The sequence below is a fragment of the Schistocerca gregaria genome, unplaced genomic scaffold (genome assembly GCF_023897955.1).
Source record: "Schistocerca gregaria isolate iqSchGreg1 unplaced genomic scaffold, iqSchGreg1.2 ptg000166l, whole genome shotgun sequence".
NCBI classification, from domain to species: Eukaryota; Metazoa; Arthropoda; class Insecta; order Orthoptera; family Acrididae; genus Schistocerca; species Schistocerca gregaria.
The window spans coordinates 1,230,428-1,256,400 of record NW_026061722.1 but is presented as its reverse complement, the minus strand read 5'-3'; the positions used below and the strand labels follow the sequence as shown (position 1 = coordinate 1,256,400).

General features: G+C 41.9%; 1 non-coding gene across 1 annotated transcript; it reads right to left on the bottom strand.

Moving 5' to 3' along the window:
- Positions 1-24,578: 24,578 nt before the first annotated feature.
- Trnat-ugu (transfer RNA threonine (anticodon UGU)) lies at positions 24,579-24,653 on the bottom strand. Its single transcript has one exon. It is a non-coding gene; the product is annotated as a tRNA-Thr (tRNA).
- Positions 24,654-25,973: the final 1,320 nt, after the last annotated feature.

The following is a 25,973-nucleotide window of genomic DNA, read 5'->3' as shown; positions in this document are numbered from 1 at the left end:
AGCTCTAGCATGAGAACACCTATCTGCTGGTGGATAATTATTTTAATGTTTAATGTATTTTCATTCTTTGTCAACACTAACGATATGTGACGTTTTTGACACCCAGTGAGACACAGAACTATTTGCGAGATCACTGTAAGTTCAAGATGTTAGTCCGAGCTGGACAAAAATTCGGAAGCTGACGTATCTTTGTGTGTAGTCAAAAGCGATATGATGTGTGGAGCTGTATTCCCAGTGAGCACTGAACTCTTCGTCATATTATTTCTAGTTCAAACACGCTCACATGTCGCTGCTGGTGCAACAAACCCATATTTAACGTTCGTTTTCTCTAGAATATAACAGCGATAGATGCCGGGTTGGAGTCTTGGGAAGGAAAAAAATGTATGTTTCGTCTCGTCATTTCAGTTAAAACATCTAGCTACTGCCGAGAAAACCCGAAATGTCACAGTTGATTGTGCGTCGATATCTATCCGATTAAGTTCTGAGTTCGAACCCCTGTCCAACACAAAGCCTTACCTCACGGCAATTCAAATAAGTTACTTGTTAAGAACCAAGATTCAACATCTCTCGTCGTTCTTTAACAGTGAAAATAGGTGCTGGGTAGGAATTCGCGTCCGGCAAAAATACTTGCGATATGTAATTTAAAGTTGGAATTTGCAAACTGGCTCTGTCTAAAATCGAGGTATATCACTCTCTGTATGCCTAATCAGGAGTGACAGTCAGTATCCGTCAGGCACGAAATCATTGCTTAGTCTGCATGACCTGAGTTTGCATCCATATGCAGAACGAGACGGTTCGTCGTGTCATTTGAAGTTCATAAATATTCTCAATTAGCTGCTCGTGAATATCTTTAATTTTTAATCTTATTTTGTGTTAAATAATAAGTACGGTATGTTACTTTGAAGAGTAAATCATGAATACGACGAATTTACCACGTGCATTACCTATCTGACGTAATAATGAGAGTGGTAAAATGTCAGGTATGTCATTTATTGTAATAAATGTGAGCTACAAGCCTTAAGGGCAATCTTATCTGTGATAAGGTGATATTTGTAGTATCGTGGTATTACTTTGCATCTTGAGTTATTGCAATACAGAACAGTTTTTTCTCGTGGTGACTTGTTGGAACCACTTTCAATAGTCAAACGACTGTACCAAGGAGCGATAAGGAGACCTGCTAGACAGTTGCGCTATGTGGGTTGCATGTGAATCAGGCGAAATTCAATTCAGGTCGTTCGGATACTATTGGGCATGAATGAACATCACGTGTATCGATTTCCATCGCGCTGGGGTAAGTCCTCCGGGGTACGTTTATTCTCCCTAGTGTGTAAATATATTTGGAGCATGTCATTCAAAAACGTTTGAAACGACATAGACGGGAGCGGGTTGTTGTTAGGAGAGCAGAATGTATTAGACTCGCGGATCATGTGGTGTTATTGGCAGAGAGCGAAAGTATGACTGAAATGTTAAAAGAATTGAACAAGAGGCGTGAGTAAATTGGAATGATAAATAATAAGAAAAACGCAAAATGTCCGGTGGTAGGTGCAAGAAAAGCAAGAACAACTATGATGTTAGGCAGGAAGATACACAACAATTTAGTGTTTTTAGATAACTGCGACGTGCTATTATGGACGACATTGGAAGTAATAAGGAGGTGAAAATACGTATAGCAATTGCCAACGAGACGTTTCATAACAGGAGGCTTTTATGTGGGTGCGTTGATAGGGGATAAAATAGGCAGGCACAGTGAGAAATGAGGTGGTGTTGATTGGGAGAACAGAGAGAAATTTTAAAGGTAGCAGGATGAGCAAACACAATTGGCATGGACACTGAATGAGAAGAGATTGTTTATTGATGGTATGAAGGAAATGGTGAATGCAAGAAGAAGAAGAAGAAGAAGAAGAAGAAGAAGAAGACGCAGAACATACCAGGTGGTGGACAGCGTAAGAACAGAAAATAGTTGTGAGAAAACAAGAGGGTAAGAAATGATGGGACTGCATGGAGAACTACATGTGAAGACCTGCCCTAGGGCAGAACACTCATGGTGGTGGTGTTGATGAAGAGGAGACTTATGTAGGACATTTTGCAAAACGCCCATTTTCTTGTAATCCAAATTTAAACAACACGCGATCTAGTGTTAATTTGTAGTCTATAAATGACCGTGAATTGCGTGACAGATGGAACTTGCCAGTATACCAGTTATTAGGACTTATTCCCACTCCACTGACGTATGGAGCGTGCGAACTGTGGCTGCTTGAAAGCCTCTGTGCGTGCTGTGCTTAGTCTCTTCTGGTCTTCACGCTTCCTACAGTTACAATACGTAGGCGGTTTAAGTATATTCCATTCCTACTTTCATCATGTAACGTCAGTTCTAGAAACTTTCTAATTAGGTCTCCTCGAGATACTTTACTCTTCCACGGGATAGTCTGTGTCTACCATGAACTGTCCGTTAGTCAGTAAGTGGAATAACTGGTTTTCCGACACATGTCGCCATGTAACTGTCGCTCTGTCTCCACGCCAGAGAGACGGAAATTCTGTGTGCCACATTTGAAGATGAGTCTGTAAAGGTTACAAAACTAGTTAATGGAATTACAAATAGTTGAAAAAGTGAGTTTTTGCAGTTTTCCGTATTTACATTCAATGCACTAGTCACAGGCTCTAGGCGATCCTTAGGGGACAAGCTTAGTCGGTTGAGAGCGTGATGTGTCCCTCCGAGATTAATTTCACCTGGGCTTTAAGCGACTCACCGGTCAGCATTTACAGAGCTGCCAACTACATCTCACACCGGGAATATGACCAGGATTGGTTTGCATCGCAGCCTACGGAAGAGAACGCAAATCGAACGATCATTCGCAGTCATTCCCTCCTTTGACTACCATTCGCCTATATTCAACAGTTAAGGATTCCTCCGGAAATATTCCAAGTAGACTTTCTCTAGATATTTTACGTTTCTTTCCAAGCGCCTGCCTGTTCAATTTGATCAGAAACTGTGTGACATTCTCCAACGGGTCAAAAAACCTGTGACCATTCGTGCCGCCCTTCTCTGTATACATTCAGTATCGCCGGGCAGTTGTATCTGATTAGGATCCAAGAATCTCGAGCAATATTCGGGGATGGGTCGCAAGCGTGATTAGTAAGCAATTTCTTTTGTACACTGATTGTATTTTCCTAGAATTCTACCAACGAATTGCAGCCATCCACCGTATTTCCCTAAGACTGCGACTATGTGACGGTTCCATTTCAAATCTCTAGAAATTTTTACACCCAGGTATTCATGTGGGTTGAGCGATAGCGAGTTTGACTCGCTGCACTATACTCGTAGGATAAGGTTATATCGTTTTGTGAACCGAACAATTTTACATTTCGGGAACATTTAAACTAAGTTGTCATGCTTTGCACTACACTGAAATCTTATGAAGGCGTGACTTCTTTCAAACAGAACTTTATTACAGGCAACAGCATCATTTGCGAAAACACTGAAGTTCCAAATAGACCGCGTAACCACGGCCCCCTTCTCCCCTCCAAATTGCTGTCTGAAAACTGGAAGTCCCATTTGTAAAACACCTTCAGAACTTCGTTCACATTCCGTATCAGTTAATGTGTTAAAAACTTGACCTGAAGAAACATAACCCTTTGCAGTTGAAGACCCTCAGTTGTAAGAGAAGCTAGTTTTTCGAAAACGTCTCAATATTTATGTACTGAACTAGGTGTTGTACAATTCTATAATTTTCAGGTACATTCGGCGACGTTTGTGGATACTGTCTGACAAATGTGTTGCGAATAAAGTGAGTAGTAAAGAAGTAATAAAGTGAAACATCAAGCCTGATGCTGACACCTTACTGCACGATCAGCGAAAATGTAGAAGTGATAAAAGTCTTTTTCCTTTCATCATTATGTCAGGGATGTCAGAGGGGAAAAAAAGTTTCGCCAAGTTTCGAAATTATGTGTGAAGTTTGTTGGAAGTCGCCACGTTCTGCCTTTCACAAATGCTCGGTGAATATAGTCTCGATAATTTGCGCGCCATGAAATTATGCTGCCTTAGACGAGTACGCAGTTTTTAACTTTTAACGCCCGACTTATTGCGTAAACCTATGCCTTTAAATGAAGGACGGAAGGAGGATTGCATTTAATGTGCTATCGATGTCGAGGTCATTAGAGACGGAGCAGGAGTTGGCACTGCGTCAGGGAAGGGTAAAAGAAGTCCGCCGTTCCCTTTCAAAGGAACCATCCCAGCATTTACTTGGAGCGATTCAGGAAAGTTACGGAAAACGTATCAGGATGGCCGGATGCGGATTTAAACGTCATCCTCCCGAATGCGAGTCTAGTGTACTAGTTGACAGCTCGTCGTGTAGAAGCTAGCGTTGTTGGTGATGGGATTCCGGGTTCGATTCACGGCTGGGTTGCTTTCTCCGCCCGGGAAGTAGGTGTCTGTGGTGTCATCATTTCATCATCATCCGTGAAGGTGGCGAAACTGGACTGTGTAAAGGTTGGAGCTTTGTACAGGCACTGATAACCGTGCAGTTAAGCGCCCCAAAAACCAATCATCATCATCATCATCATCATCATCATACCATGTAATAACCACTGCGGCAGCTCGTTCGGTATACATTTAAATGAGCAGATTAAGTCAGCATTTTTAGTATTTACATTGACTTCGTTCTTCATAAATGAAAGCAGGAACTACGACAAGAAAAAAGAATTGGGATAACGAATGAGAAATACCTGATTGTGCTTCTGTTTGTAGATGACATGATTCACGTTCACGAAATGACCTCCAAAGATCTATATACCACCTGAACGAAATATGCAATGAATATAACTTTAAAATTTCTAGGAACAAAACGAAAATAAGTGCACTCCGAGGAAAATACTCAGTCAGTTTAAAACTAGTTTTGGAAAATCCTGCTTTAGAACTGGTCTCTTAATCTTTCATTTAGGCTACGCTGTAAGATCTGATTTTTACTCTGATACTTAAAATAAATTACACAAATTCTAAGCTGTTTGTGACACTATTATCTGAATATTGGGCAATAAAGTACAAAAAGATTGTCCCGAAATTCTATAACGTGGTCGCGGTTCCTGTATTATGCTATGAAAGCGAAAACATGGTTTAAAAAAAAGCAAAAAAAAATCACACGGCAGAGATGAGGTTCCTAAGAAATTCGAAGAGCTGCACAACAAGAAATGATTAGGAATGAAGATACTAGAGAAAAATTAAGTATTTTCAACAGAAACTAAAAAATTCAAAAATATCGTGAAGACTTCCCCAAAATATTCTTAACTACAAGCGGAATGGAAGACGTGATATTGAAAGGCCTCGGACGTGGGAGCAATTTCGTTTGAGAGACTATCCCGCGCGGCGACTACTGAAGTACTTATACATTATAGAATTCTTAAGTTATACAACCAAAATAAGTAAGTTTTAATGTAGTTTACGTTCACTGATTCAAAAAAAAAATTCTTGCTTTTTAAAGTGGGCTATGTTCTTTCTAAGGGTTCAAACTGTCTCCATGACAAATTTGAACAATATCTGTTAAGCGGTTTGGACTCTAAAACGAAACAGACTGTGTTACAAAGTTGAAAAGCAACTGAGAGAAAGAAGCAGCGTCGGTTTCTGCAGGAGGCGGCCATCATTTTGTAGGACAATGTTCGGGCACGCTCGGTTCAAGTCGCGACTGATTTGATCGGTATATGGGGATGGGGAGCGCCGCATCACGCACCACACTCATCTACATCTATATTTATACTCCGCAAGCCACCCAACGGTGTGTGGCGGAGGGCACTTTACGTGCCACTGTCATTACCTCCCTTTCCTGTTCCAGTCGCGTATGGTTCGCGGGAGGAAAGACTATCTGAAAGCCTCTCTCTAATTTTACATTCGTGATCTCCTCGGGAGGTATAAGTAAGGGGAAGCAATATATTCGATACCTCATCCAGAAACGCACCCTCTCGAAATCTGGCGAGCAAGCTACACCGCGATGTAGAGCGGCTCTCTTGCAGAGTCTGGCACTTGAGTTTGTCAAACATCTCCGTAACGCTATCACGGTTACCAAATAACCCTGTGACGAAACGAGCCGCTCTTCTTTGAATCTTCTCTATCTCCTCCGCAAACCCGATCTGGTACGGATCCCACACTGATGAGCAATACTCAAGTATAGGTCGAACGAGTGTTTTGTAAGCCACCTCCTTTGTTGATGAACTACAGTTTCTAAGGACTCTCCCAATGGATCTCAACCTGGTACGCGCCTTACCAACAGTTAATTTTATATGATCATTCCATTTCAAATCGATCCGCACGCATACTCCGAGATATTTTACAGAAGTAACTGCTACCAGTGTTTGATCCGCTATCATATAATCATACAATAAAGGATCCTTCTTTCTATGTATTCGCAATACATTACATTTGCATATGTTAAGGGTCAGTTTCCACTCCCTGCACCAAGGGCCTATTCGCTGCAGATCTTCCGGCATTTCGCTACAATTTTCTAATGCTGCAACTTCTGTGTATGCTACAGAATCATCCGCGAAAAACCGCATGGAATTCCGACACTATCTACTACCTCATTTATATATATATTGTGAAAAGTAATGGTCCCATAACACTCCCCTGTGGCACGCCAGATATTATTTTAACGTCTGTAGACGTCTCTCCTGTGATAACAACATGCTGTGTTCTGTTTGTTAAAACTCTTCAATCCAGCCACAGAGCTGGTCTGATATTCCGTGGGCTCTTACCTTATTTATCAGGCGACAGTGCGGAACTGTATCGAACGCCTTCCGGAAGTCGAGAAAAATAGCATATACCTGGGAGCCTGTATCTAATATTTTCTGGGTCTCATGAACAAATAAAGTGAGTTGGGTCTCACACGATGGATGTTTCCGGAATCCATGTTGATTCCTACAGAGTAGATTCTGGGTTTCCAAAAACGACATGATACTCTAGCAAAAAACATGTTCTAAAATTCTACAACAGATCGACGTCAGAGATATAGGTCTATAGTTTTGCGCATCTGCTCTACGACCCTTCTTGAAGACTCGGACTACCTGTGCTCTTTTCCAATCATTTGGAGCCTTCCGTTCCCCTAGAGACTTGCGGTACACGGCTGTTAAAAGGGAGGGCAAGTTCTTTCGCGTACTGTGTAGAATCGAATTGGTACCCCGTCAGGTCCAGTGGACTTTCCTCTGTTGAGTGATTCCAGTTGCTTTTCTACTCCTTGGACACTTATTTCGATGTCAGCCATTTTCTCGTTTGTGCTAGGATTTAGAGAAGGAACTGCAGTGCGGTCTTCCTCTATGAAACATCTTTGGAAAAAGGTGTTTAGTATTTCAGCTTTACGCCTGTCATCCTCTGTTTCAATGCCATCACCACCCCGGAGTGTCTGGACATGCTGTTTCCAACCACTTACTGATTTAAATTGAGACCAGAACTTTCTAGGATATTCTGTCAAGTCGGTACATAGAATTTTACTTTCGAATTCACTGAACGCTTCACGCATAGCCCTCCTTACGCTAACTTTGACATCGTTTAGCTTCTGTTTGTCTGAGAGGTTTTGGCTGCGTTTATACTTGGAGTGAAGCTGTCTTTGCTTTCGCAGTAGTTTCCTAACTTTGTTGTTGAACCACGGTGGGTTTATCCCGTCCCTCACAGTTTTACTCTACACGTACCTGTCTAAAACGCATTTTACGATTGCCTTGAACTTTTTCCAAAAATACTCAACATTGTCAGTGTCAGAACAGAAATTTTCGTTTTGATCTGTTAGGTAGACTGAAATCTGCCTTCTATTACCCTTGCTAAACACGTAAGCCTTCCTCCCTCTTTTTATATTCCTATTAACTTCCATATTCAGGGATGTTGCAACAGCCTTATGATCACTAATCCCTGTTCTGCACATACAGAGTCGAAAAGTTTGGGTCTGTTTGTTATCAGTAGGTCCTAGATGTCATCTCCACGAGTCGGTTCTCTGTTTAATTGCATGAGGTAATTTTCGGATAGCGCACTCAGTATAATGTCACTCGACGCTCTGTCCCTACGACCCATCCTAAACATCTGAGTGTCCCAGTCTATATCTGGTAAATTGAAATCTCTACCTAAGACTATAACTTGCTGAGAAAATTGATGTGAAATGTACTCCAAATTTTCTCTCAGTTGTTCTGCCGCTAATGCTGCTGGGTCGGGAGGTCGGTAAAAGGAGCCAATTATTAACCTAGCTCGGCTGTTGCGTGTAACCTCCACCCATAATAATTCACAGGAACTATCCACTTCTACTTCACTACAGGATAAACTTCTACTAACAGCGACTAACTCTCCACCACCGGTTGCATGCAATCTATCCTTTATATCTGTCTGTACCTTTGTAAAAATTTCGGCAGAATTTCTCTCTGGTTTCAGCCAGCATTCTGTACCTATAACGATTTCAGCTTCGGTACTTTCTATCAGCGCTTGAAGTTCCGGTACTTTACCAACGCAGCTTCGACAGTTTACCATTACAATACCGATTGCTGCTTGGTCCCCTCATGTCCTGCTTTGCCCCGAACTCGTTGAGGCTGCCGCCCTTTTTGTACTTGCCCAATGCCATCTAACCTAAAAAACCGCCCAGCTCACGCCACACAACCCCTGCTACCCGTGTAGCCGCTTGTTGCGTGTAGTTGACTCCTGACCTATCCAGCGGAACCCGAAACCCCACCACCCTATGGCTTAAGTCGAGGAATCTGCAGCCCACACGGTCACAGAACAATCTCAGCCTCTGATTCAGACCCTTTACTCAGCTCTTTACCAAAGGCCCGCAGTCAGTCCTGTCGACGATGCTGCAGATGGTGAGCGGTGAGCTCTGCTTTCATCCGGCTAGCGAGACTGGCAGTCTTCACCAAATCAGATAGCCAGGAAGGGTTTCCTCGATCCATAGCGACACACATCATTGGTGTCGACATGAGCGACCACCTGCAAATGGGTGCAACCTGTACCCTTCATGGCATCCGGAAGGACCCTTTCCACATCTGGAATGACTCACCCCGGTATGCACACGGATTGCACATTGGTTTTCTTCCCCTCTCTTGCTGCCATATCCCTAAGGGGCCCCATTACGCGCCTGACGTTGGAGCTCCCAACTACCAGTAAGACCACCCTCTGCGACTGCTCGGATCTTGCAGACTGAGGGGCAACCCCTGGAACAGGACAAGCAGCCACGTCAGGCCGAAGATCAGTATCGGCCTGAGACAGCCCCGGAATTGCGCCCTTCTGAGCTCAGCTTGATTCCTGACGTAAAGGTAGCGTTCTCGCTTTCCGCGTCTGGGTTCCCGGGTTCGATTCACGGCGGGGTCAGGGATTTTGTCTGCCTCGTGATGGCTGGGTGTTTTGTGATGTCCTTAGGTTAGTTAGGTTTAAGTAGTTGTAAGTTCTAGGGGACTGATGACCATAGATGTTAAGACCCATAGTGCTCAGAGCCATTTGAACCATTTGTCGAACTTTGGGGTATTCGGTTCGGAGCTGTTATGGAGATACGTCAGACAATAGACCGCTCCATTCGAACTACCTATACAACTGGCGTAGTTAGGGGTATCTTGCTCTTTCGACATCACTGGCGATGGCTTATATACATGAGCTGTTCAAAAAATATCCGACCTTTTTTAATTGTTGAAATCAACAATGGTATCAGGGCGCGCATGGGCTCATGTTTTCAGGCATATTTAGCACACATACCTGATTTTCTCCACTACTTCGGAACACTTGCAAGTCGTACACGTTGGATTTAGTATTCTGAGCAAAATGACGTCTTTACATCACATTTGGCTCCAAGCTTGGCGATTCTCAAGTTGAAACCATCGTGTGTTTGTGGACAAAGTAATGGGTACTGCAGGGCTAAAGGAGTGGTACAACCATTTCAAAGGTAGCCGCTAATCAATGAAGACAGAAGCCAGTTAAGGTACGCCCGCAATATCCGCAAATCAGGTCGTTACTGATCCCGCAATATTGCTGGTGAAGCAGAATGGACCAATCTCTATCAGAGAAGTTGTAGTCTAATCTAAAAGCCGTAAAGTCAACTAACTAACTAGGTGTTACAATAACTAACGTCCGCCCGCGGTAGCTGAGTGGTCAGCACGACAGACTGTCAATCCTAAAAGACCGGGTTAGATTCCCGGCTGGGTCGGAGATTTTCTCCGCTCAGGGACTGGGTGTTGTGTTGTACTAATCATCATTTCATCCCCATCGACGCGCAAGTCGCCGAAGTGGCGTCAAATCGAAAGACTTGCACCAGGCGAACGATCTACCCGATGGGAGGCCCTCGTCACACGCCATTATTATTATACAATAACGAACAACTTAAATTGGAAAGAACACATATAAAATGTTGCGGTTAAGGCTAACCGAAGACTGCGTTTTATTGGCACAACACTTAGAAAACGTAACAGACCTACAAAGGACACTGCCTACACTACGCTTGTCCGTCCTCTTTTAGAATACTGCTGGGAAATGTGGGATCCTTAAAAGATCGGACTGACGGAGTAGATCGAAAAAGTCCAAAGAAAGGCAGCACGTCCTCCTATTATCGCGAAATATGAGAGAGTGTGTCACACAAATGATACAGGATTTTGGCTGGACATCATTAAAAGAAAAGCGTTTTTCTTTGCGACGGAATCTTCTCACGAAATTCCAATCACCAACTTTTTCCTCCGAATGCGAAAATATTTTGTTGACACCGACCTACGTAGGGAGAAACGACCACAACGATAAAATAAGGGAAGTCAGAGCTCGTATGGAAAGACACAGGTGATCATTCTTTCCAGGTGCTATGCGAGATTGGAATAATAGAGACTTGTGAAGGTGGTTCGATGAACAACCTGCCAGGCACTTAAATGTGATTTGCAGAGTATCCATGTAGATGCAAGTATAGGTGGTCACATTTTTACTATCCCCTGTACGTGCATATCGCTTCACACGACCTTTGTTACCTCAATGTCGATATCGGCATCATTTTCGAAATATGTGAGCTTTCTTATATTATCTGTAATGTTAATATACAACATGAACAGTAAGGCTCCCAACACGCTTCCCTCTGGCACAAGTGGTTACTTTTACACGTATAGATGAACTCTCCATTTAGGATGAGATGATGTGTCCTCCCTACAAAAATATTTTATTGGCCGTACTTTATACGGTGCAGGCAAATGGTCAACTACAATTGCTGTTTACTGTGAGGTAACCTCTAGCGTATCAGAAGCAGTTTAGGAACATTTTTTCAAATGAGTATACGCACTCGTATTTCGGCAGGTGCACAGTTTTGCCATTTCAATTTTTGCACGTTTCACAGATACCTTTTCGAAAATTTCGAGCAAAACAAATCGAAATCTTTATTACATCATGAAACAATGAAGAAGCAAATGCGGGTTTGTTCGCAAGCCCGAAGCAACATCTGGTACAAGAATCATGGATTTTAATAAAGTAGCTGTCGATAGGTTTTTTTCGTTGCTTACAGATGTAACTGACAATCACAAACTAATGACTTCTCAAATAACTAATTGTGATGGAACAGGCGTCTCGGTTAATGCTAAAAACTAATCGAACATCGCAGCTTGCAAAGGGAACCGTCCAGTGCGATCGTTAACATCTGCAGAAAGGGGCGAAACTGCAAACAGCCTCATTAGTACGTCAGCAAGCGGAGCTGACATTCCTCCTACGATTATTTTTCCACGAAAGAAGAAGCAGAAAGAATTTGAGTTAGGACAGGCAGCAGGAGGTTGCGCTGAGGTCCACAGCACAGCATGTATGGCCACAGAGTCCTTATTTGTATGGTTTCCACAATTAGTGGTATTTTCTAAGGCATCAAAGCAGGTCCCAGTTCTCCTTATATCAGATGGCCACTCAGCACATACCACGAACATTGACGTTATGGACTACGCGAGGGAGAGTGGCGTTTCTTTACCACCACATTGCTCTCACAGACTTCAGCCGCTTGATGTTTGTTTTATAAATCCTCGTTATAGTGATCAGCTTCGAAAATGGCTACGGAACCATGCAGCGAAAGTCGTAACTATCTTTGAAATTTCAACGCTTTTTGGTTCAGCTTTCGTCTAAAGCGCAACAATGAAAACCGCTATTAAAGGTTTCGAAGCTACTGCAATATGGCCCACGGACCCATCCATATTCACGACGCACACTTCCTCCCGGCACACACAACTGACAGCGGACGTGATAGGCCGTCAGATAAAGAGGTTATTATATCCGAACAATTGGAATTGCCTTCACCTAGCACACCAGCTGAAAAAGACGACTCAAACGGGCTGGATAATCAAGGGGACGAGGTTTCAGCGAATTGTTACAATGAACTGCCGCCTAAGAATAACAAAGTTATTGGGGCTAATTGTTCTAATCTTGGGTGCTCTTGGATGACAACTGACAACACAACCTCCTCATTTCATATTTCACCTGAGATTCTGATTTTCTTGTCAAAAGTTAACGAAAGCAAGAAAAGAGCGAGACTGAAAAGGGGGAACAACGTTGTTTTAACTGATTCGCCGTACAAAAAAAGAGTTAAAAGTCATTAATGGGAGAAATAGAAAAAAGAACATTGACAAAGAAGAAAGAGCAAACAGAAAACTTTCTGCGAAAGAGAATAAAATTAAGAACTCAAAAAAGAGAGAAAGATTCTGAAGGTAAATGGAAAAAAGGGGAGAGAATACAATACTAACGAGAGTGATTATGAGGAAAGTTCTGACTGTCAATGTGTATATTGTGGTGGGTTATATTCAAAATCAGTTGGAAGTTGGGTCGCTTGTTCCACCTGCAAAAAACTGACACACGATTCTTGTGCAGGAATAGATAGCGAAGATGATGAGTGTCTCCCCGTGTGTGAATTTTGTAAACAGCCTCAAGGAAAGGATACGATTCATGAAAACTGTAGTTTGACATTAATACTCACTTTAAACTAAAAAAAATAACGAGCAAGCCAATATTTTCTGCATTTCGGATAATTTTATACGTTTTTGTAATCACTTGTATTTACCACCCCATTGTGACGCTTGCAAATGTTATAAATTTCTGTTTTTGAGTGAGAAAATATTGTTGTTTTATTTTATGGCAATGTTCTTGTATTTTTGTGATTAATACATCATAATGTGTTCATATAAAAATTTGTAACTCTCTTATTTATCAATTTTGTACATTTAATCAAAGTTTTCAACTGTGTACCCCATTATACCTTGGATTCCCCAACGTGTCGGATAAGAAAGATAAAAATACAATCACTACTCGTTTCTTCAACGACAATTTAAGCTGTGTTCTGTGGTTCCTCCCAGAGTTCATTACGATATATTCCGAAAAAAATCATAGTTAACGAACATTATAAATTGCTCTAGAAACGAAGGCAATCGCAGTTGACATTTAATAAGGCCACTGGTATCCTTCGAAATGCAACTAATCAACGTCATGCAGAACGTCGTGGGTCACAGCGGATGGGTGGAATCGAAATATGACATTTACCCACGATCGCTTCTTTTTGTCAATTTGTGCCATTAATTTCTCTGCTCCCTAATCTGATTTCGTATCTCCCCATCAGCTATTCGATCAAAACTTTTTTAGCATTCTTCTACACCACCACATTTCGGAAGTTTCTAGTCGTCTCCTGTTTGGGGAACCAGGCATGTTAACTGCTGATTCGCAATATATTTATTCCGAAAGGCAAAAGGAACCCCGAAAACAATGAAAATAATTTTGTTTATTGGTGATTGTACCAGTTTTATTTACACTTAGTGTGAATATGAAAGTATTTTAGTCCAAATCCGTATTTGAAGGTTCTAAATGTCGGTTTAAATGGCAGCTTGCTATGTAAGACATGCCCACTTGTTTCTCTGTGCCATCTCTTCTTTGAGATGATAAGCCTAGGGACATTTTACCCGTAGCTTTGAGCTTTCACCTATTGAATACATTTTTTCTTGTCTCGTAGTCAGTTGTTTGCTAGAGTAATAACGTTTCTGAACAAAACAAATGCCAAGATCTACCCACAAAGTTTTCGAAAGAAGTTCTAGAAGACTTGCAAGAAATAAAAAAGTAAATATCATGAAACAAATGTTATGTTTATGTACAGCATGCGTACTATTGGAAAGTGAAAGAAACTATGAATTTAAATGAGTGCATGTACGACGGTAAGTGCAATACAACTTTAAATTTTCCGTAACTTTTCTAACTAAATGTACCTTTCCTCTCAAACCATTTATCCCAGAACCATGGAATTCTAACGACCAGTTTTCTTACTCGAGGGCATGAAGAGTCGAGGGATATGAAAGGGAAGCAGTGGTTGGGAAGAGAGTGAGACAGGGTTGTAGCCTATCCCCGATGTTATTCAATCTGTTTGCTGAGCAAGCAGTAAAGGGAACAAAAGAAAACTTCGGAGTAGGAATTAAAAACCATGGAGAAATTGTATTATAATGAACACTATGGTCTTTTAATTTATGAAATTTGCCCGCAAAACCTGTCTTTCAAAATTTTTCTAAAAATTTCACTATTAATATATTATTCATGAAAAATTGTCAGCTTGTTGAAAAATAGTGGAAATGCATGTAAGAAATGTTTTGTGTTTTACCGTTAATATAACACAACTTAGGATAAGGGTCATATAAATAGATCAGTTAACTGGTGGAGATGGAAGATACGTTCTCCCCGTGAATATTGTGTTTAAAAACAAATGAATATTTTCAAATCAACAGCTCATTTCATGAAGTCATAACTAGAAGTGAATAATCTCCACAAAAATTGGTAAGTTAATTACTTTGGTGCAAGAAAGTCTCCATCATTAAGGAGAACGATGTTTTCAATAACTTGCCGGCAGCCATAAAAAGCTTTACTACTGACAGATTTCAGTTTACGAGGAGCCTAAAGGATTTCTTGCTAACCATCTCTTCCGACACCATTAATGAATTGAATTACTTAGTAGAACAAGCGCGCGCGCGCGATTGAGTGTGTGTGTGTGTGTGTGTGTGTGTGTGTGTGTGAGAGAGAGAGAGAGAGAGAGAGAGAGAGAGAGAGAGAGAGAGAGAGAGAGAGAGAGAGAGAGAGAGAGAGGGGGGGGGGGGGGTCAAATAATACGTGTACTATCAGAAGTGTGACCAAATTTTCATTCCTCGTTCATGATCAGTCCATTTGCGGTCTGTGGATAATAAATTAGCATATTATTTTCCCATTGAGTATCTCCCCATTATGGATCAATTTAAATGGAAAGTACATATAATCTAACCCTCTTGTCTGCCCCACTTCTGTTGAAGGTTACACATGAGACAAATACCTTGTTGTTGTTGTTGTTGTTGTTGTTGTTGTTGTCTTCAGTCCACAAACTGGTTTGATGTAGCTCTCCATGCTACTGTATCGTGTGGAAGCTTCATCTCCCCAGTACCAACTGCAACCTACATCCTTGTGAATCTGCTTAGTGTATTCATCTCCTGGTCTCCCTCCTCGATTTTTACCCTTCACGTTGCCCTCCAATATTAAATTGGTGATTCCTTAATGTCTCAGAACGTGTCCTACCATCCGACCCCATCTTCTAGTCAAGTTGTGCCACAAAGTTCTCTTCTCCAGTATCCTATTCAATACCTCCACATTAGTTATGTGATCTACCCATCTAATCTTCAGCATTCTTCTGTAGCACCACATTTCGAAAGCTTCTATTCTCTTCTTGTTCAAACTATTTATTGTCCATTATTCACTTCCATACGTGGCTACACTCCATACAAATACTCGGAGAAAAGACTTCCTGATACCTAAAGCTATACTCGATGTTAACAAATTTTTCTTCTTTAGAAACACTTTTCTTACCATTGACAGTCGACATTTTAAATCACTCCTAATGCGTACTCCCAGATAATTTATGGAATTAACTGCATCCAGTTGCTGACCTGCTATTTTGTAGCTAAATGATAAGGGACCTATCGTTCTATGTATTCGCATCACATTACACTTGTCTACATTGAGATTCAATTGCCATTCCGTGCACCATGCGTAAATTCGCTGGAGATCCTCCTGCATATCAGTACAATTTTCCATTATTGCAGACCTCTCGATACACCACAGCATCATCTGCAAAAATCCCTCAGAGACTTTCCGATGTCACTCACCAGATCATTTAAGAATATTGTGAATAGCAACGGCACTATGACACTCCCGTGCGGCACACCTGAAATCACTCTTACTTCGGAAGACTTCTCTCCATTGAGAATGACATGCTGCGTTCTGTTATCTAGGAACTCCTCGATCCAAGCACACAACTGATCTGATAGTCCGTATGCTCCTACTTTGTTAATTAAACGACTGTGGGGTACTGTGTCCAAACGCCTTGCGGAAGTCAAGAAACACGGCATCTACCTGTGAACCCGTGTCTAAGACCCTCTAGACTCGTGGACGAATAGCGCGAGCTGGGTTTCACACGGCCGTCTTTTTCGAAACCCATGCTGATTCCTACAGAGTAGATTTCTAGTCTCCAGAAAAGTCATTATACTCGAACATAATACGTGTTCCAAAATTCTACAACTAATCGACGTTAGAGATATAGGTCTATAGTTCTGCACATCTGTTCGACGTCCCTTATTGAAAACGGGGATGACCTGTGCCCTTTTCCAATCCTTTGGAACGCTTCGCTATTCTAGAGACCTACGGTACACCGCTGCAAGAAGGGGGGGCAAGTTCCTTCGCGTACACTGTGTAAAACCGAACTGGTATCCCATCAGGACCAGCGGCCTTTCCTCTTTTGAGCGGTTTTAATTGTTTCTCTATTCCTCTGTCGTCTATTTCGATATCTACCATTTTGTCAACTATGCGACTTCAAGAGAAGGAAGCACAGTGCAGTCTTCCTCTGTGAAACAGCTTTGGAAGAAGACATTTAGTATTTCGGCCTTTAGTCTGTCATCCTCTGTTTCAGTACCATTTTGGCCACAGAGTGTCTGGACATTTTGTTTTGATCCACCTACCGCTTTGACATAGGACCAAAATTTCTTACGATTTTCTGCCAATTCAGTACATAGAACTTTACTTTCGAATTCACTGAAAGCCTCTCGCATAGCCCTCCTCACACTACATTTCGCTTCGCGTAATTTTTGTTTGTCTGCAAGGCTTTGGCTATGTTTATGTTTGCTGTGAAGTTCCCTTTGCTTCCGCAGCAGTTTTCTAACTCGGTTGTCGTACCACGGTGGCTCTTTTCCATTTCTTACGATCTTGCTTGGCACATACTCATCTAACGCATATTGTACGATGGTTTTGAACTTTGTCCACTGATCCTCAACACTATCTGTACTTGAGACAAAACTTTTCTGTTGAGCCGTCAGGTACTCTGTAATCTGCTTTTTGTCACTTTTGCTAAACAGAAAAATCTTATTACCTTTTTTAATATTTCTATTTACGGCTGAAATCGTCGTTGCAGTAACCGCTTTATGATCGCTGATTCCCTGTTCTGCATTAACTGATTCAAATAGTTCGGGTCTGTTTGTCACCAGAACGTCTAATATATTATCGCCACGAGTCGGTTCTCTGTTTAACTGCTCAAGGTAGTTTTTCAGATAAAGCACTTAAAAATATTTCACTAGATTCTTTGTCCCTGCCACCCGTTATGAACGTTTGAGTCTCCCAGTCTATATCCAGCAAATTAAAATCTCCACCCAGAACTATAACATGGTGGGGAAATCTACTCGAAATATTTTCCAAATTATTCTTCTGGTGCTGAGCCACAACAGCTGCTGAGCCTGGTGGCCTATAGATACATCCAATTATCATGTCTGAGCCTGCTTTAAACCGTGACCTTCACCCAAATCATTTCACAATTAGAATCTCCGTCAATTTCCTTCGATACTATTGCACTTCTTATCGCTATAAACACGCCTCCCCCCTTTACTGTCCAGCCTTTCTCTGCGATATACATTCTAATCGGAGTTTAGGATTTCATTACTGTTTACATGTGGTTTCAGCCAACTTTCTGTCCCTAGTACTATATGGCGTTGTGACCGTTTATTAATTAGAGCAGTTCTGGGACCTTTCTATAGACGCTCCTGCAGTTTACTATTAGCACATTAATATTGTTATTCCCTGTCGCATTTTGCCTACTCCTGCCTTGCCGCGTCTCAGGAGGCGTCTTGTCGGGCCTAGGGAGGGAATTCTCTAACCTAATAAAAAGCCCATGTGCACTCCACACGTACTCATCTGTCTCGCGTGTGTCTTTCGGCGTGTAGTGCACGGCTGACCTATTCAGGGGGACCATACATTTCTCCACCCCATTGCGGAGGTCGAGAAATTTGCACCCCAGCTCTCCGAAGAATCGTCTGAGCCTCTGGTTTAAGCCTTCCACTCGGATCCAAACCAGAGGACCGCGATCGGTTCTGGGAACGATACTACAAATAGTTAGCTCTGATTCCACCCCGCGAGCGAGGCTTTCCGCCTTCACCAACTCCGCCAACCGCCTGTACGAACTGAGGATGACCTCTGAACCCAGACGGCAGGAGTCATTGGTGTCGACATCAGCAACAATTTGCAGTCGGGTGCACCCAGTGCTCTCTATCGCCGCCGGTAGGGCCCCCTCCACATCTCGGATGAGACCCCCCGGCAAGCACACAGAGTGAACACTGGCCTTCTTCCCCGACCTTTCCGCTATTTCCCTAAGGGGCTCCATCACCAGCCTAACGTTGGAGCTCCCAATAACTAATAAACCCCTCCCCCCGTGTGCCTGCTCGGACCTTGCTGAAGGAGCAGCCACATGTCCATTCACAGGCAGAGCGGGCGATGCCACACGGCCAGCCTCCACATTGACCCTCCGCCTCGTGCGCCGCGAACGCCGCTGAACCCGCCACTCCCCTTGGGGAGAGGGTGGCCAGCCGCGCCCGGTACCCGCGAAGATGTCTCGACAGCAGGGACAGTGGGTGAAGCATCTAACACCTGGGGTGCACCATGCGACGCACTAGACTCCCCACTGCCGCTACACTCCGAGGCAGCAAAAGCAAAAACATACGGAAGAAGAAGTGACAAGTAAGAAAAATACAGTTAATACTTAAATTAAGGTAGCTCGCTGCACAGCAGACGTGAAGCAGACGGCGGTTAGGGCGACACATGAACTTACAACATAAAAGTAATAACAGATAAAAATACATGTTCATGAACCTGAGAGAAAATCAGTCCATAAGTTTAAGCAAACGCTATCAGCAGTACAATGAGAATCAGCTTAATTTTTCAATTAACTCCTCGACAGAATAGAAGGAGTGACCCATGAGGAAACACTCCAGTTTCGATTTGAAAGCGCGTGGATTACTGCTAAGATTTTTGAATTCGAGTGGCAGCTTATTGAAAATGGATGCAGCAGTATACTGCACACATTTTTGCACAAGAGTTAAGGAAGTCCGATCCAAATGGAGGTTTGATTTCTCCCGAGTATTAACCGAGTGAAAGCTGCTTATTGTTGGAAAGAAACTAATATTGGTAACAAGAAACGACAATAAGGAATATACATATTGAGAGGCCAATGTCAAAATACCCAGACTCCCTGAACAGAGGTCGACAAGAGGTTCGTGAACTCACACCACTTTTTGCCCGAACCTCTCGTTTCTGAGCCAAAAATATCGTTCTAAAATGGGAAGAGTTACCCAAAAACATAATACCATACGACATAAGTGAATGGAAATAAGCAAAGTAGACTAATTTACTTGGCGAAGTATCACTCACTTTCGGTACCGTTCGAATAGTGAAAATGGCAGTATTAAGTCTTTGAACAAGATCCTGAACGTGGGCTTTCCACAACACCTTACTATTTATTTGAACACCTAGGAATTTGAACCGTTCAGTTTCACTAATCATATGCCTATGCTGTGATATTAAAACGTCAGGTTTTGTTGAATTGTGTGTTAGAAACTGTAAAAACTGAATCTTACTGTGATTTAACGTTAGTTTATTTTCTACAAGCCATTGACTGAGGTCATGTACTGCACTACTTGAAACGGAGTCAATGTTGCACACAACATCCTTTACTACCAAGCTAGTGTCATCAGCAAACAAAAATATTTTAGAGTTACCCGTAATACTTGAGGGCATATCATTTATATAAATAAGGAACTACAGCGGCCCCAACACTGATCCCTGAGGAACCCCCTCCCCCTTGACAGTACACCACTCAGATCCCCCATCATACTGTATTACGTTCCCCCATTTCTGTAGATCGTTCCCTAATGCTCTTCCTGAAACACTGTACAACTTCTGATTCTGTCAGTTCTTTCAGGTCCCATCTCCTTAAATTCCCAACTTTTTCCAGTTTCTTCAGTTTTAATCTACAGTTCATAATCAATATATTGTGATCAGAGTTCACATTTGCCCCTGGAAATGTCATACAATTTAAAATATGGTTCCTAAATCTCTGTCTTACCATTATATAATCTATATGAAATATTGCAGTATCTCCAGGTCTCTTCCACGTATACAACCTTCTTTCATGATTTTTGAACCAAGTGTTAGTTATGATTAAGTTATGCTCTGGGCAAAAGCCTACCAGGCGGCTTCCTCTTTAATTTTTTACCCCCATTCCATATTCACCTACTAGGTTTCCTTTTCTTCCATTTCCTACTGTCGAATTCCAGTCACCCATTAATATTAAATTTTCATCTCCCATCACTATCTGAATGATTTCTTTTATCTCATCACACATTCCATCAATTTCTTCATCATCTGAAGACTACTTTTACGACTTTGGTAGGCGTGGGATTCGTGGCTATCTTGGCCACAACAATGCGTTCACTATGCTGTATGTAGTAGCTTACCCGCATTCCTATTTTTATTAATTATTAGACCTACTCATGCATTAGCTTCATATTAGCCTTCCTAATACTTAAATCTATATCCGATGTTAACAATGACGCCGGTGGATGGACTATCACGAAATTACTGACCGTCGAGAATGTCACAAATATAACCGACAAGCTAATGGGCCCTTCACAGGAAAAGGTTTTTTGCCAGAAAACGGGGAAAACTGAAACCCAGCAAATGAGTAAAGAAGTGTATATTCACTGACAAAAAAAATAGTGTACGCACACAACTTACACAACAATAGTCTGGGATTACTCTATTACGTAATACAGTTTTTGTGATTGTATCTTGCAGCTTTAGTTATTTTTAATTAAAAGAGGCTTTAAAAGGACAGAAAGAACGTGTTGGACTACGCTAGAGATCGTTCTGTGAGCACAGTGTTTACTTTGTAATCACTTTCGTTGACTTCGGCAACTCTCAACAGAAATCTCCAACCTAACCGAGACAATGTGCTACGATACAGCCGAGATCATGACAAGAGAATGGGCTACATCACACTCGAAGTAAATGTATATAGGTAAGGATCCCCATGACCTGTATACGTCTGTTATAAAAAATCTCCAAGCCACTCTCCTCAAATAGACCGCAATCTTCTCTTGACCTTCAACTGTTACTATTTCAGAATTGAAAACCAGATTCAAAGAAAATTTGGCTACAAGGCACAAAACTAGAAAAATAAAAATAATAAAAGTGAGAACGTGAAACATGTTAGCAATAACCATAAACAGGAGATTTTACAGAAAATAAAATTGAGAAAGGAAATTATTAATATTATCGACCGTTTAGGAACTCTAGGCTACGAAAGGGATGAAAACACATATCGAATAAGTGGTGGAAGAGTTAGTGTGTTTTAAGATTAAATCCAAACAAGAATTAGAGAAAAACATATCGACGCAAGGCCTCTATTACGAAAAATTGCTAAATCTCGAGACAAATTGTGTCCTTCTGTATTTGATGAAATGTTTTGGCCCCTAGTACGGATGAAACAGTATCTGCAATATCAACAGGAACTTCGGACATGTGTTTCATATTTCATCCAAGCCTGCAGTCTATAAATATTTAAACAAAATACTATAACAAAATACCACTACAGGGGAATTACTTACGGAGTAGTTCTTGGTAAAGAAACACAGGACACAATTACGTATGTGGGCTTAATACGAACTACAACTGTGTTTATAAATCGCTATAGTTGCCTTGGACTAACGACGAGCGAATATCAATATAACCTGTACGCTTTTCAAAGCTGTTATCCATGAAAAAGCTAAACCACGTATCGCGAACAAAATACTATTTAACACCGAAACAATGATATTAGCTGACAATGGGCACAGACTTTAGTCAATGGGCACTGTCGAAAATTTGTGCCAGACCAGGATTAGCACCCGAGTCCCCTGGTTACTAGGGAGAGGCAATGATCACTGTGTCCGAATTACACAGTGGTCAACAGAATATCACGAACTGCCCGAGCATGCCGTTCGTTAGATCCAAATTCTCAATTTCTCCATAGACTGCCGATGCACTGCTCCTTGAACATAATCCTCCTCCCCTTAATTATACAGTACATGGCCAAAAAAACAGACACCGAATATATGCAAACTTGGCCTTACGAACATTGCAGACGTCGTCTATGTAACACACGTCAAACTTCAAAGAATTTACCAATTCGTTGCATTGTTTACTATAGACCACAAATCAAGTAACGTAAAAAAAGCACTGCGTCTATTGAGATCATGATTCAGAATTTAAAAAAAACTAATAAGTCGCCTACATATTACAGTTGCTGCCAAAAGAGGAGAACCATTATTTTCCCACAAAAGGAAATATAGTTAAAATGACGCTTCTATTTCGGTTAGTTTATGCGGTTACTAAAATTTGCCGTGAAAGTTACATAGTGGACTCTACCCTCCCCCCACCAGAAACGTAGTTATCGTGGCTGTTGTGAGACTTTTGTACACAGTTAGAGAAAGTGTGTTAAATGTGGCGCGGACGGAAACACTAGGCTACGCTACAGGGCAATCTGCTCGCACAACGTTTAGTCGGCATTCATAATCGTTGGCGTAAACAACTCTCAATCAAATTACCACCTTCCAACCTAACTTAGATCTCGGGCTACACTACCAATCGGCCTGTCATCACAACCAAATATTCATTGAGTGGGGGTGGGGGGATTTCCTGTATCTCTAGGAAAAACTGTCAGTTTTGTCAGACTCAACAGCAAGATTTACCAATGGTAAACACTTTTTAGACGGCTCGTAATTTTAGAATAGTCCTCTTCGTCTTACTTGGCATAAATTGTTCGCTGGCGTCCCAGCAGCTAGCTCCCTCAGTGTCTGCTTCTGCCATCGCACCACGCCAGTCTGCTGTTGTCCTAGCAGACCGAACGCACCGCACATCAGACACCTTCGGAACCACTCACTGGCCAGTTAGCAACTGAGCGGAACACTGTTTACATCGTGAAAGGAAAACTATGCAAAGATGTACACTTAAATGGCACGACTGAGTAGCACACACACAGTAATATCTGAGGAATGTCCTTCGACACGCGCAGAACGAAAGTCTTCTCGCGAACGTACAGCGTCTCTGAAAAAAAATCTAGTGACTATATTCCGGCGTTACGGCCAGGTTCTCATACAAATGAGCAAAAAAGGGTAAATTTGAAATTTTTTTTGAGACAATGAAAATACATTCGAACGATCTGTTTGGGAATTACGAGTGACAATACTATGAGCTTAATTTTAGATTTTCAATAAAAAATGGCGCCCGTAATTATGATTTGATCAAGGGCTTGCGAGACTGGAGTACGCAGAGTGCGTGCAGTGTGGCACCTCAGATGTTACCTGAATTCAAAAATGGGTAACATCAGTTGATACTACATTATTTCTCTGAACTTGAAAATGGATAACATCAGTCGATAATACATAAAATTAATGGGAGCGTATACCTAACCGCAATGAAACAACCTTAAATTTAACGATACAGTGCTAATTCGAACTTTGAGTTCGATTTTGAGGGGTTTGTTTCACTCCTTATGCCTACACAAAAATTAGTTAATATTAACAAATGTCATATTATAGCTATAAGTTCCTAAGAAAAGTGTTTACTTTTAGGGGTCAGAGGTAGAAGTTAAGAGATCGAACCACTTTTAATTTATGCTGCATGCCGTTCTGAGAAAATCGTTACTCGAAAAAAAAAGTGTTCAAAGTTTAGGGAAAACATTTAGTTATATTATTACTTCGATTTGCATGAACTGAGTGTTACACATATATTCTTAATGTCGCTGAAAACGAATCTGAAGTCAGATTTTCAATATTCAAAACAGCTAATCCAATACGGAGGGCAAACGATTATGTTTTGACCAATTTTTACCAAAAATGTATTTTCGTTATTTACGTTTAGTCTGCAATTCAAGGAGTATTTATCAGCCCTTCCTCTACCTCTGATTGTTCCTAGACAGCAACTTCCTGTTCTTCTTGGCAGGAGAAGCCGATCTGTCTAAGCTGGATATTCAGCACTCGGCAGCCTGCACTTGATATTCGTCCGTATTTTCGGTGAGTATGTTTGCATGCATTCTGCAGTATGAATCCTTTTGAGCACGTGCGACACGGGACGAGTTATCATCTACATCTATATGGATACCCTGCAAAACACATTTAAGTGCCTGGCAAAGGGTTCATCGAATCACCTACACAACTGATAATTAATTGAAACCCTCAGCTGCCGACAGGTGTTGTTGATATACTTCGATGGGGACAGCTGAAAAGTGTGCCCCTACTGGGACTCGAACCCAGGATCTCCTGCTTACAAGGCAGACGCTCAATCCATCTGAGCTATCGAGGGCACAAATGAACAGCACGACTGCAGGAATTTATCCCTCGCACGCTTCCCGTGAGACTCACACCCCGAACCGCCCACAATCCGATTACGTAATGTACTTGTTAGGTATTTGTCCATCCACTCATTACTGGCTCACACTAAGGTGACGATTCCCGTAAGATTTCCGGTAGCCTGTGCGCATTCGCACAGACGAAGGTCAATGGCTGGGTGACGTTTAACCATAGATATGAAGATAGTAACTGTTCTAGAAAGAACAGGCGCCACTGACGACCTTGCAGCTCTTCTAGAATACATGATAGACCGGCCGATGTGGCCGAGCGGTTGTAGGCACTTCAGTCGGGAGCCACGCGACCGCTACGGTCGCAGGTTCAAATCCTGCCTCGAGCATGGATGTGTGTGATGTCCTTAATTTAGTTACGTTTAAGTCGTTCTAAGTTCTAGGAAACTGATGACCTCAGATGTTAAGTCCCAAAGTGCTCAGAGCCATTTGAACCATCAGTCCGTATGTTTGCACACTACTTACAGTAACTTATGCTAAGGACAACACACACACAACCATGCCCGAGGGAGGACTCGAACCTCCAACGGGGGGAGCCGCGCGAACCGTGACAAGGCGTTGGACACATGGCGGGTACCCCGCGCGGCTCATGGCAGCCGTGACACTGCTTCAAACAATGGACTGTAGAAACTTTTGTAAAGCACGGATTAAAAAAAAAAAAACCTTTCCGTTCCAGGAGTCTAGACAAGTACACCTTTAAAAAATGCAACTACAAAGAAATTGAATTTTCGAACGGGCCAGGGCTTAAAACTTTGAAGAGTTAAATTTTAATGGCCGTTCTCTTGTATGCAAATAGTTTCACAGTAGAAATTTCTCTAGTTTTATTTATTTATTTATTTTTTGCTGTAGGTAAAGAAGGATAGGATTCTGAGAAGGGGGAAGGGGGGGGGGGGGAGGAATCTCGCCTCTCCCACCTTGGAATTCTCAGTACAGAATTTTTATTCATTACGAGATTCTCAGCCACTTGCAGAAGTGATTTCGCGTGATTCTGCAAAACTTTTCCTTTAGCCAATCGTAGCAACTATAGGATTCCGTTCCTGCTGCATGACATGTCTCGGAACTTAAACTGACCAACTTATTTGCATAAAGAGCTAGCTTATCATCCGCTTCTTTACTTACTTAGACCGTTCATGGTCTGCAAAGCATTTTTTCTTTAATCGTTTTTTTATGTCTTTTATAAACTGCAACACTTTCTAAACTTTTCTAAACTTAACGCCGTTGAAGCATGGTCTTTTGCTGAATGACCAAAAAGCAATGCTGACAGCT